The 13,537-nt window shown below is 41.6% G+C and overlaps 1 protein-coding gene across 1 annotated transcript in view; it reads left to right on the forward strand.

The window, feature by feature from the left end:
• The first annotated feature begins 477 nt into the window (after window positions 1-477).
• Window positions 478-13,537, forward strand: part of TBL1X (transducin beta like 1 X-linked) — a 193,107-nt gene continuing 180,047 nt past the window's right edge. The window contains exon 1 of the mRNA XM_034073769.1: window positions 478-803. The gene's annotated coding sequence lies outside the window, so the exon portion shown is untranslated. The remainder of the gene's footprint in view (window positions 804-13,537) is intronic.

Consider the following 13,537-nt stretch of genomic DNA (forward strand, 5'->3'; position numbering starts at 1 on the left):
GCCGCGGTAGGCGGCTCCGCTGCTGGGCTCACGCAAGGTTAACGAGAGGGGGGAGGGGGAGGCAGGCGTCCCCCGCACGCTTTGCGGGGTGGGCGCGTGGCTTCTCTGGGGGTTAGGGGTGGTTGCGGGACACGTTAACGCACGACACCAACGGCAGTAACGCCTGGAAGCGAGCGGCGCCAGTCACCTGCGCGCAGCAACACCCCCTCCATACACACACACACGAGGGGCGTTGGCGGCGCGGGGCACCCCCGTGCGGGACACAGGTTGGGGAGGGCGCCGCAGGTTCGTCCCGCACCCCGGCCCCGCTCGCCCCCCGGTGTCTCTGCCTCCCTTCCTCCCTCTCCAGGCGGCGGCGGTGGTGTTTGTTGGTGGTGGTGGCGGCGGCGGCGGCGGGCCCCGGTCGCGGCCGGCTCCCCTCAGCGCCGCTCCCGCCGCCGCCGCGCGCCCGCACGGTCCCGTCCAGCCAACCGCCCGGCCGCCCGCCGGCTGTACAGCCGCGCGGAGCGGCAGCACCTCCCGACCCGCCATTCCGCCCCAAAACTTTCCGTTTTCCCCTTCCCACTCTCCGGGACTTCCTTGTGCCGCCTGTGCGCGCGGAGGGGGAGGAGGAGGCGTGTGCGGCGGCAGCGGCGGCGAGGGGGGATTTACAGTCTCCTCGCAGGCTGGCCGGGACCCCGGGGGAAGAGGAGTTGCACCATGCGCGGCAAGTGAGGGGAAAGTCTCTGCCAGCGCCGCCCGCAGAAGTTGAGGCTTTCCCCCGCCGCCCGCGGGAGCTGTGCCTTTAACGCCCGCTGAGCGAGGTGAGTTTCCGAGGCGGATTATTCATCCCGGGGACCCTTTTTTTCCCCCCTTCTCTCTCTTTTTTTCTCCTCTTACTCACGCCGAGGTGACAAACGTCTTTCCTCGGCAGTCCCCCGAGCTGAGCCCAGCCCGAGGCCGGGTCCTGCTGCCCCGTTCCCCCCCACCCTCGGCCCCAGCCCGCCCTGGCCTGGGGGGGATGGGGTGTGTCGGGGGGGTCGCTCAGCTGTTATGAGGAAGTTTTTTGGACCTGGGCGTTTGGGGGTGTGTTGGTTGTTGGTTTATTTTTTGGGGGGAGTGGGGAGCGTTGGGCTGAGGCGGTGTGTGTGGGGCTGTCGTCTCGGCGGCGGGTGTGCTTTCATCTGCCCCCGAGCACACCGACCCCCCCACCCCCCGGGGGGGGGGGGGGGGCAGTTTCTGGAGCGGTTCCCTGCTTCTGAGATAGTATTTTAAAATGTATTTTATCTTAACACACACAGAGACACACACACACACACAAAAAGGAGAACTGGTGGGGGTGGGGGTGGGAAATGCGAGGTATTCACGCTCAAGTGTGGAGTTTGCAGAGCACGGGTGGGGGAGGGGATCCCATTCATCGCCAGGGCTTGAATCAGCAGCGGGCGGAGGGGCCGGTCGCTCCGTACATCGAAGTTTACTTCCAAGTAGGTAAACAAGTTACACCCCTCCCCCCCCCCACCTTCGGCCCCCGCCGCCTGCCAGCACCCTCATCACCTCCGGTGCAGTGTGCTGCTGCCCACCCGGATCCCGGCTCTGCGGGCTGCCGGAGGGGCGGCGGTACTGCCGGGGGAGCCCCGGGGCGGGGGGGGACACACGGGACTGGGCGCTGTAGGCTGCAGACCTGTTGCACACCCGTTGCACGCTCGTTTGCTCGCTCCAGGCCGGTATGGCCAGAGCCGGTGCGGTCTCCGCAGGGGAGGGGGCAGGCTGTGGGTGCAGCCACCCGCCGGGCGGGAAGCTGGTGGACACCTTTCTCTCTGCTGCTGTCATCCGGCAGAGCCTGTTCCCCATTTTGTGGTGCTGGTTTAATCTCGGCGGTTGGTCTGATATTTCGGTGCGGTGCGCGGCTCAGCACTGGTGTGGTGTGATGTAAAGCGAATGACCCTTGACCTATTTAATTATATGTTGTTGGGTGCTCGAGGAGACATCCTGCACAGCACAAAAAGGGGAAAAAACACAAAGCCACACCCTAGAAGTTAGGCTTGCATATTAATTTCTCAAACTCGGTGTGTAGGCTGAATAAAGGCTTTCCTTTATGTTGTCTTAACATGTCTGTTGCTCTTCTCCACAAGGATTTGTACAGCGTTTTTCCTTTCTTGACGCACAAGTCTCAAAGTGTAGATGTGTGTGTGTTGGTGGGGGAGGGGAAGTGGTCTGTCTGGTGGAGCTCATTGAGTGTTTCATGGAAAAGGAAAATATTGCAGCATAATGTTGCAGAAAACTGAACTACTCCATTTAAAAGGGTGCTCCTCAAGCGATGATTTGAATAAAATTGAGTGTAAAATTAAAATTTCAAGACTGGTATTTTAGACTAATAGTATAAAAATAAGTATATTGTGCCAGAGGGAAATCTGATTGTAGGTAATAAATACAAGGTCTTTACTCGTGACAAATATGTTGTCACATCTTTCTTCCTTAGCCCATTTATTTGCAATCCTTTAACTGAGGCTGCTGGGGTGGCAGATACAAGATTTAACATAATATACCTTGCTTACCATGTGGCTGCACATGCTGGATTTGGGCCTCTTCCTGTCCCTTAGTTAGTGTACTGTAATATACAGAGTCACTGGGCAGGTTTTGAAGTAAATATATTCATTGTGTGGTAGCAGATGTAGGCGAGAGAATGGGATTGTCCTGGTATGTTTCACTGTTGGTTTGGTTTTTGTTGTTGGTTAAAAATATGTTACACCTTTCTTGGGCTGCATGGTGGAGATATGAGCAGAACTGCTGTAGTCCTCTCAGTTTAGCACCTTCAGTGATCTAAGCAACAACAAAGATTATTTTTCCCCCCAAGATAAAGAAAATCATTTGAGAAGCAAAAAGGATTAAAAAATACAGATTTGTGTAGACACTGTCAACCGCATGACTATCCAAATCTCACAAAACCAAACAAAACCCTTTGCAGATAAGTTTTCATCAGAATATATCCCCTGCCCTTCCCTGCCCAATGAAGTAAGATAACTCCAATGTCCTCTGCCATGCTGGTGCGCCGAGTTGTGTGACGAGTTATTCTTTTCAGCAGGTGGCAGGTATTCTCCCCAGTAAGCATACTGGAGAAGCAAAAACACATTAAATTCTTCATGGGGAAGAGCAGTGTATCTGCTCCTGTAATTGTCAGGCTTCGGCTTTGCTTGTTTGCCCAATTTGACTCCTGTCATTGGTTTGCAGATGAGGTTTTCCCATTTCCGTGAGGACAGGGTCAGAAGTAGACCTGTTCTTCACTTGGTGTGCCTAACTAGTTGTGCTGTGCCTCCTGGAAGAGCTTCCTGAACAGAGACTCCTCCAGCAGCAGCAGCTGTTAAAGGCCTATGTCCCTGAGCTTGGAAGGAGCAGAGAATGGCCTTCATTGCAGATGGGACATTGTTTCATGGTACCTAAGTCAGCAGTGTGATACATTTAGGATTTAACACTGTGCTGAATTTGCCTCATGGAAAACCCATCCCAGTGCTTCAGGCTGGTAATTGCTGTAGATAGCGCGTGGGTGAGTGTCTTGGTGCCTTTAGCTCTGGCAGTTTTCTGTTGGTTACTGTTGGAGTCCAGTGTTAGAATTCATGCTGTAGTTGGTGTTGAACTGTTGTTGTTTATGTTTTAATAGTACCAAGGAACCCCCTTTCAAATCAGGGATATTTTGTGAATGTTATGGACAGCGGTTCTTGCCTTGGTAAGGTTGTAATGCGGGTAAGTGAGGGAGACAAAAAGCCAGGAGAGTAAATGGTGGAAAAAACCGACTCAGGGGAACAGCAGCTAGTGCCTTGTATGCAGGACAGCAGTGTGACCTCAGCTGGTAGGAGAGATGAGAGTTGTTAACACCTGGCAGGGCTGCTGCCGATAAATCGCTGTGCTGTGCAAAGAGGGTGCTGGCGTCCCTTCGCCTTCATGATGTGCGATCCATATGCTGGGTCCTCTTTACTATTCCTCTTTTAATTCTTATCATTATTTCAGATTACTTATACAAGCCTGCCTACAAAACCATCAAGGTTTTGTAACTCTTGAGGGCAGATTCTTTTTTTTTTTCATGATCTTTAGTATTGAGTTAAGATGGAAGCAATTTTGTAAACTCTTTCTCAGCTGCTAAATTAAACTCCATTCCCTCTTCCCCTCCCTCATCTTGCCTATTTTTAGTTAGGAGGAAATAGTTGACCTCTTTACAGCAAGAACCCAGACCCCCTGGGTGCCATTTATAGGTTTCTACCAAATGGCCTACTTGGACAAGTTGGTTGAAATTAAACAAAAACATTGGAACTGCAGCTCTACATGGAATAGCAGGCTTCCTCTCAGTACATTATCTGTCATTTTAATGGTACTGAAACAAGCATCCAAAGGTGAAAAATGGGCTTTAGGTTTTCTTTGGTAGACGAGAATACTTTAAAGGCTGCTTTTTGTGACAGTCTTGTCATTAACATAATAGAATTTCTTATAAGAATGATTGACAGTGTTTTGTTTTACAAACACAAGAAGTTCTCCGAAGTTAGGGCTGTGTAAAAGCTAGAGGGAAATCAAAGGAGGCTGCTCAGTCTCATAAGAAAAGGTCATAATTTCTTACCCATTTTCTTCTTATGTAGAGATCTTGTCCTAGATGGAGATTTATAAATTACAGTTACTAATGTTTAGTAATTCCATGGAAACACAAAATTTCTTCTGCTGGCTTAACTGAAAGCAAGATAAGCTATGGATACATGACTTTTCAAAGGTTAAGGAGCACGGGCATCTTACATCACTCTTCTTGTGCTTATTTGTGTTTAGTTTTAGTGATATGGATGCCTTAAAAATGTTGGACCCTAGCAGCAGATACTGAATTTCCTCATTTGTTGAGTGTGTAGGTGTGCATGCAGTTCGTGTATTGCCTCTGTAATCCTCTGTCTAGATATAAGCCACCAGTCCCTTTCTTTACTCTAGGTTACTAATATGCCTTCGGGAGGAAAAGAGGCTTTGGTTAGGCATATCTGATGATTTAGCTTCCATTTTTATAATTTTTCTTACAATCTTGTTGACCTTATGCAATTAAAGGGTGTCGCGGTTTTTAACCCATTTCTAGACCTTCTCTATTTGTAGCATAGACAATCAATGCATGTCTGCTTGTCCTGTTTAAATTAGGGTATATGTAAAGATACATAATTTTATATGAAGTTACAACATGATTTTATGCCAAGAACCCTGTATGCAGTATGGAATCATGACAATAGTACTGTAGTAAGAAGAAGCAGTTATTTTGAGATTTTAGCTAAGCACATGGCCTAAATACAGTCTGGCTTGGGTGCTGGATCTTACTCATTTGCTGTGAGAAGTTACTCGGTGCATTAAACACGTGGACAAAACAGTGCTTCTTGATGCTTAGGTGACACGACTTGTGGCCTGTTTATGAATAGAAGAGTAGCACTAATAATGTGTAATAACCGTGTATATATATACTCATCAAAATACTTCTGTCTAGTTAAGTGCTGAGTTTTATTGACTTTGCCATTGGAGGATGAAACAAGGCTTTTTAAAAAGCAGTGTTCTCCATTAATATGTAACGGTTACTCTATACATCACTGCCATTCAAAACATGATTGCATTTACTGACCTAAATTTCATTTAAGCTCCTAATTCTTAGTTACAGTTTAACCTCTTACTACTATGTAGTGGGTTTAGAACGTGTTTTGTTACATAAAACTATAATTTTGTAAGGTGGAAAGATGTGGTAATATAAAATATGATTTTATTTTTTCCTATTGAAACACAACTTTCCCATAGTTGCGATAAATTATAGATATGTTTTTTGCTTAGGCATTAAAAATACTTAGAAAATGTCCTTTGACATTATGTTCAAGAAAACAAAGAAGATTTTTTTTTGGTAGATAGATTCAGTTTGTCATTCTGCAGAATAATATGTTTGTTGTGCTCCTTCTTGAAGGCAGCATGCTGCACTGGATGTACAACTTTTTCTTCTGCTATATTGTGCTGTGTAGCACTATCAGCTCTTCATTAATACTCTACCATTAAATGAAAACTCTGCAGAATATTCTCTGTAATTCAAGAGCGAAGCCAACTATTTATGATTAATATTTCTGAACAGAATAAGCATGTTACAGTAGCACTGCTGAAAGGAAGCTGTTGCACTGTTAGGATTAACATGTATACAGCTGTTGTTGTGTTTTGTGCTTAGAAATATCCACTGATGAGTTTGTGCTGATTTCAACACAACCCTGTAGCCTACAGCAAAATCATTGGAATAATGTTCTTCCAAAAGAATTGACCTTCACAGTGTACTGTTAATATATACATGAGATTTTCATAAAGTAAAGCAAAAATATGGATTTTTTCTCCCCCGAAGTCCATGTATGTTGGTAATTCATGTTGGAATTGCTACAACCATATGATTACTTGAGTGCCATTTAGCAGCTAGGAGCTGCTTGTTGTCTATGCCAGTAAGTTTAGTCTAGTTGCTGCTGGCAAAGGGTATGTGTGTATCCAGAGACCCATTAGTATTAAGGCTTTTGTTAGCACATAGTCTCAGGTGGCATTGTTGACCAGCAATTAATTTCACAAATGTTAATTGTTTAAAATGAGCTATACAAACTGCCCTATCTGTGTACATGTGCATGTGTGTATATGTACCTAGACAGTCTTAAGGTTGTCTGATGAGTAGCTTTGGAGGAATGAAAGGAGTCACCCTGAGGTTGGAGAATGGAGCTGGTTGCAGTGTTTTGAATAGGTTGCCCAGGGAGGTTGTGAATGCTCCATCCCTGGCAGTGTTCAAGGCCAGGTTGGACGAAGCCTTGCGTGGCATGCTTTAGTGTGAGGTGTCCCTGCCCATGGCAGGGGGGTTGGAACTAGATGATCCTAGATTTCTAGGAATAAATTTGGTTACAGAATTGATTGAAACATACCAAATATTTTCTGTTTTTTTTTTTTTTTTTTTTTTTTTTTTTTTTTCCCAGAAGTTACTGTTAATGCTTCCAGTTGTATGTATTCAGTTCTCTTTCATTGTAGCTTAACTTTGACTGCTAGTTTTTTTTACTTTTTTGATTGAGGTTTGTCCTTTTAATGTAAGAGATCTTGTAGTTCTGTGTAGTTAATATAGTTTACTTTTTAATTTGTTGACTTTAAAATAATGTAATCTGGAAGGCACAGATAAAAGGCAGGCTTGAGGATTATTCTAATGAGGAACACTTCTTGCTTACTATCCATGTTCTCAAAAATGAAAGTAAAGAACAGGAGCATGTATATTTTTAATAGCATTTTATGGCATTCACAAGGCAGATTTTGTGTCATTCTGTGAAAGCTACTCAAGGTTTCTTAATTTCCATTTTGACTATTTACTGCTTTTTGTGTTGATGGTCTTATAAATTAGCATTGTTAATAACTTGTATTTGTAGGAATCTGGTTTGATATTTAAAAACCCCAAACACTTGGCTCTGATACTTTTGCTTGTCTCCGTAAGTATCTTACATAACCAGTTAATTTAAATGAGCCAATTAGTTTAAAACTAGTGCATGACGGTGTATCATAAAAATTCATCCAGCTTCTTTCTCTCAGGGTTTTATGTGCTTGGAAAAAAACATAAGGTGAAAGCATGGCCCTAAATATGATACTAGAGTGGAAGGAAAGAACCTATTTATTACACACAGCACAAATGTACTAACACATTACCATAATGGTTACTTTCGCTACTGATGAATGAAATCAACTTTTCTGGGGGATACTACCCAGTCTGGTAATGCTGTCTAGAGATTAGGGAAAAAATGGAAATCAGCTGTTCCTGATGGACAGTTTAGAAGGAGGAGGAAGAAGAGTGGGAGTTGGTTATCTCAGAAGTTTTATCCTGCAGACCATCAAGTAGCCAATTAAATTTTTTTAGGAATCTTGCAAACTGTTTTTTTTTTTTTGTCTTGGCTAAAATTACATGCCTTCAGAACATTTATTCCTGTGCATTTCTGAAGTATTATGATGGTAATGGATGGGGTATGTGGGTATTTCCTAATATGTTAGTGGTGTTTTGTGATTACAACAATGGCACTTTGTGTCTGTTTTTCTTTTCTAATGTTTTTCATGTTTGTATGCGTATGTGCTCACTGCTGGATTGAATGCTGTATTTAAAATTTTGCTTTAGGTCAACAAGAAATTCTTCATTTTATCTTTTACACTACAGCAGCATATATTTTGGTTTAAAAATACACTTGAATTATGGAAGGGTTCTGTGTTCTCTAATGGCAACATGTTAAATGCAATTATACATTGTCAATTTGATTATACTCAGTGAATGGTGGCTTTGTAAATAAGGTCTGTTGTGCATAGCAGGTGTTTGTGTATATGGAGTCCAGTGGGAAAGAGATTTAAATACCTCTTACCAAAAATATAGTGACTTGTATCCTGTACGTAGTTATAAAGTGTTCAGATAATTACAGTCTATACTTTTGTAGTTGTTTGTTCCTATATTTGTATTGCTGTGAGATTATTTTGAAGCAAAACAGTTTTCCTTTGAATTTTTGAATATATATCTATTAAAAGAAAAAATCTGTTCCTTAGCATGTTTACAAGGCAGTTGATAGGGCACTCCTTTCCACAGCCAGATAAATCATTTACGTTCTGCTTATAGTGGAATGTAAATGATTTATCTGCATACCATCCTACAGAACTACTGTGAAGATTTTATTAATGACTAGTTTTGAAGAATTTTAAAGGCAGAAGCACATTCTCACTTTATTTTGTTGCTAGTTCATTAAAAAGCATGAATGTAAAATCCTGTTTATTCAAGCCTAATTCCATTTTCTATCAACTTATAAATTAGGATAGCAAAGTATCAAAAGAAAATTAAGAAATAAATCTTAGAGTTAGAAGCAGTTCTTGTTTTAGTTTGTTAATTTTCTGTTAATCTGTACATTAGTTTCTTGGCTATCAGTTGGGTATAGCGTATTAGATTGCCTCTGAATAAGCCTCTGTTGGGTTTTTCCAACCTTTTTGTAGTTGTTTTTAAAATGTTTAAACTCTTCTTTCTTCCCCACCTTTAGCTCCCAGAAAATCTATTGGAGTTTCCAGTGGAATTTAAGAGATTTCATTTTAATGGATATTTTCTGTGTTTCATAGTTGTTTTTTGTCAGCAACATGATAACATGGGCAGTGCCAGCAAGGACAGAATTGATACATTTGTGTTCTGAACATTCAACAAATCCTGTTATAGCTATGGCGTGGTAGTGGAAAAACATACTTGGCATGTGCAGGAGACTTCTAGGATCAGGCCTTATATGATGGAACCACAGATTCTCGACGGATTAAGTAAACATTTCTGAGCCTTTTTTAAAGTGGTGCATGACATGTGATTTTAGCTTTTATCATAACAGTCAATGTTCTTGTAATGAAACAGAGATTGTGGTGTCCCTTTCCTTTCCTGGAGCCCACATAAGTAGTCTTTTTTGTATGGCATAACTTCCACAATCTATTTTGAATGCCATTCTTATCTGAATCTTCACAAGGTTCTTTGAAGTTTGTATAGCTGATAAACATGAAGTTGAGATTTAGAGCGCAGTTTCTTTAAAACGTGCAGGAGCTGCGATGGCTATGTTGGAATTGATTTAGGCTTAATATTTTGCAGTATAATGTAAGAGGTAGCAAATTGAGGTTGCAAATGCATACATCGAAAACAGACCAGCTTATATGGATGCTTGGTAAGTATGACATTTTTTTCAGTCAACTGCCCTTAGTTTTTCAGGCCAGCCACATCAAAAGGGCTAAATAGCCACTAGTAGCCAGATTTAAAGCAGCTGGAAAGCAGTGGTAGCATGCTCTCATCATAGCCAGTCTAGATCATGTACAGTCTCAAAATTATGTTGCCAGCTGTGACCTACCATATAAGAAGTCCCAACATGTCAAGTCTCGCACCTGATCCTTGCATTTTGTGTAAGGGTGACGAGTACCGCATACTCCATTGAGACCACGTGCCAGCCTTCCCACACAGCAATAGCTATACCCTGTGAGTTTCATGTTGGCTGGAGGCCAGAGCTGTACTTTCTCTAATCCCTTCTGCGATGAGTCTCAGCAGTCTGGCTCTCACTGCTTTGTACAGAGCACAGCACTGTGCCTACCTCAGCTGGGCAAAGCCTCTGGAGATAGGAGTCCTGCAGATAGCTTGGCTGACACCAGGGAGGCTCAGTTGGAAGGCAGAAATCTGACAGTGTGTAGTGCAGTTCTTTATCCTTCATATTAGATGCTGGCTATAGAAAGAAATAGGAAGGTTTTTGCTCCTAAATGCAAAAAAAAATCCAAACCAAAAAAACAACCTAGAATGAATATGCTTGTATATTGGTGATGTGGAGTATGTGTTTTTTACACATTTACTTTTTTTTTTTTTCCTTTGGGGTGGTTGCTCTGTCAACAGTGGATAAGGAAAATTACACAGAAGGGACATTAAATTTATTTTTCTAACCTTAAAAATAAATTTTCTGACTCAAACTTTTCTCATTTAGTGACTCAAACATTCTACAAATAGTTGTTTTGCATAAATATATAATTAATTATGCTGTTAGCATTGTCTTAATTATTTTTGTCCTTGGAAATGTGTATGGTTATTTCTCTGGTGTCTCAAGTGGAGTGAATATCTTGCCAGCCTATTTAACGTGCTAACGTATGTGAGAAAGTATGCCCTGTGGCCTGAAACGTCATTTATGTATTTGCCAATTGCCTCAGTCTTTTAATTTCTGCGTGTATGCATTGCATTTGGTTAGGTTAAATTTATTATTGATTTCAACTGTTTGCAAATATTCTACTGACAGACCGTTTGCTTGTGTCTCCTTTGAGCCAGCATTTTACCTCATTAGTTTATGGATGCGTTCTTTTGAATGTTAGCCAAATGCATTCATAAAACCAGTAAGATTAAAAGAAAGGAGAAGTAGGAGAGCTGTGTGACCTATTATTTGTAAACAATGTTATGAAACTGCCTTTCAGGGTTTGACTCTCTTATTTTTTTCAAATTTTCCTCTTTTATTCTGTCCGTTTCTCTGAGCTTCCCATCATACACGGCCGTTTGCTCAGATGTTCTCATTTTCTAATTGCTATTTCTTTCTCTTTTTTTTTTCTTTTGTACATTCTTGTTTAGTTTGTTTTTGAAGACTAAAGCTACTAGGTAAATAACAGCAGTTCTCTAATTCTGGAGTTTCAAACTGTGGCTTGCAAACTGCTAGGGAACACATGGACTGGTTTTTGAGAGATCTTGAGACAGGAAAGGAAGGAAGTCCATTGTAGTTCTGTTCAAATTCTCTGTACAAGGTATCTTTATAGGTCCACAAATTTAAATAGATTAAAACCCACCGATCTAATTATATTCTAAACTTCTTGAGGATGTGATGATATCTATTTTTATGACTTAGGGCTTTGTGGGTGTATATATCCCTATGCAAGTAATAGGCTTTGTTTTCACAGAAGGTAATTTATACCAACATTAAATTTTGGCATTGGTTTTGTTAAATTATATAGATTTTTATGAAAACATCCCTTCGCTTTTGTACGTGTGTGATCAGTATTCTCGATAGAACACAGATTTGGCTCATCTTCAGTTGCACAAAGAGTAGTCTGGAGAAAAACATTTGGATTCCCTTAGTTTGTGTTTATCAGGTCTGTCATACAGCAAGCCCGCTCTTTTCATTTCGGGGGGGGGGGAGGGGTTTGTGCAGTACTGGTTTTGTTTTTAGACTCCAGCCATTTATGTGTGGAATCACTGCATTTTAGTAAATCCAAATTTTTGTATCGTAAAATGTCAGGAATTTTGTTATTTGATGTTACTACATATCTGTTCTCTCCTCTGTTTGAGAGCAGCACTCCTTGCTAATGTTAGGAGGGGTTAGGAGAGGAGGTGTGTATGGTGAGAGTGGGGGTGGGAAGTAAAACAGGCTCTGGCTGTTTACACATTCCAGGCAACCATAGATCTGCTCTCTTTGAGGCCTGAAATATTTTCCTTTTCACTATCAGTCTTGCAGATCTGGGGTATTTGGGCACATTGCCAATAAAAGTAAATAGTTATGTGTTAATTTCTTAGATTGAAATGTAATAAACTGTATTTTACCTTTTTGTGTGTGTAATGATTTACAGCACTTTGAAATTAGAATGACATTTTTAGAAATACAGAAAACTGTTATTATTGCTATACTTTCTTCAAGAATTGCCTATAAAAGGACAAAATAAATTTGACTCCTTCCTCCTTGCTAGTTTATTCCAAAGGGAAAGTCACATAATCAAAATATTTTTGCTAACTAGATTTTCTGTTTTCAGCATGATAACCTTTGGCTCAAGGAGCTGATGACGAGTTCCTCTTTCTCATTTCCATGTACTGTGTGTATGTACATGCATTTCTTTCATTTATTTTGAGGTGTCTTTAGTATGCTTTGTGGACTTCCATTTGATTATTCTGGTTTCCAGCGCTTGTGTTTCAGAGTTCTGATGAAATCAGATACACAAAGCCATCCACCTGCCCATCTCCTCCTTTTTTTTTTTTTGGTGAATATTGGAAATAATTTCCTGCAGCCTTCACAAACAGACTGAGCAGACAGGCAGATGAATAATGATTTCTTCCAAGTTCTGCATAATGTAATGAACAGACCTTCTGTTTATTATTACTTATTATCGATGTTTGTATACATGTGATTTCCTTCCCTGAAGCTTGCTTTTCTGGGTTTCTTAAAGCTGTATGCTTTGTGCAATTATTGTTTTTTCCGAAGTGGTGCAGTAATGCCAGAGTCACTCCAGCAGCTTGCTTTGTCACTGGGACTTCACATGGCTCAACTTTTTATTGTTTCTGCTTTCTAGATAAAATTTGTTGCCCTCCAGAAATATTTCCTTATAATTATGAAACAAAAACCCAGGAGACTGCCATGGAGATAACAGCTGTTACCTTCAGTCTTAAGACCATCCTAGCACATGCAGTGCAAAAAGTATTTCAGATTGTACAGCCTTTTTCCCTAAGACAGTTAATTGCTAAAAACATCCTTGCATAGCTGTGACTGTCATCTAATTGGTGTTCAGGGGCATTAAACTGCTTTGGAAAAGCTCTAGGCTATTGCAGCTAGACCACCAGCAACTTGGATAAACACATGGTAATGTCTCTCTTGACTATGTTTTCAGGAACAAAGTAGTGCTCTTGTCATGTAGCAACCTGTATCTAAAGCCAGAGGTTGTTTGGGGTCGCTGTCAGGCGAGATCAGACTGTTGAGTTTAACCTAAATAGAAGTAAACACATAAGGTTGCATGCACCTCATTATTTCTGTGCTTTTATGACATACTCAAGACTGTTTGTACACTGGCTACGGCTCATGCTGATTATGTTCTTAATAACTTGTGTCTCTAGCATATGTGCTAGGTGGATGCTTTAAGAGGCCAATGTTTCTGAATATCGATATCTAAAAAAGTGGCTTGGTTTTCAGAAGCTTTGGTTAGGTACAGTTCCAATTGAAAGGAATTAGTGACTGCTTAGTGCCTGGATAAGTAAACAGTTTTAATACAGGGGTGTATTGTAACATTCTGACAACACATG

The sequence above is a fragment of the Melopsittacus undulatus genome, chromosome 2 (genome assembly GCF_012275295.1).
Source record: "Melopsittacus undulatus isolate bMelUnd1 chromosome 2, bMelUnd1.mat.Z, whole genome shotgun sequence".
Taxonomy (NCBI): Eukaryota; Metazoa; Chordata; class Aves; order Psittaciformes; family Psittaculidae; genus Melopsittacus; species Melopsittacus undulatus.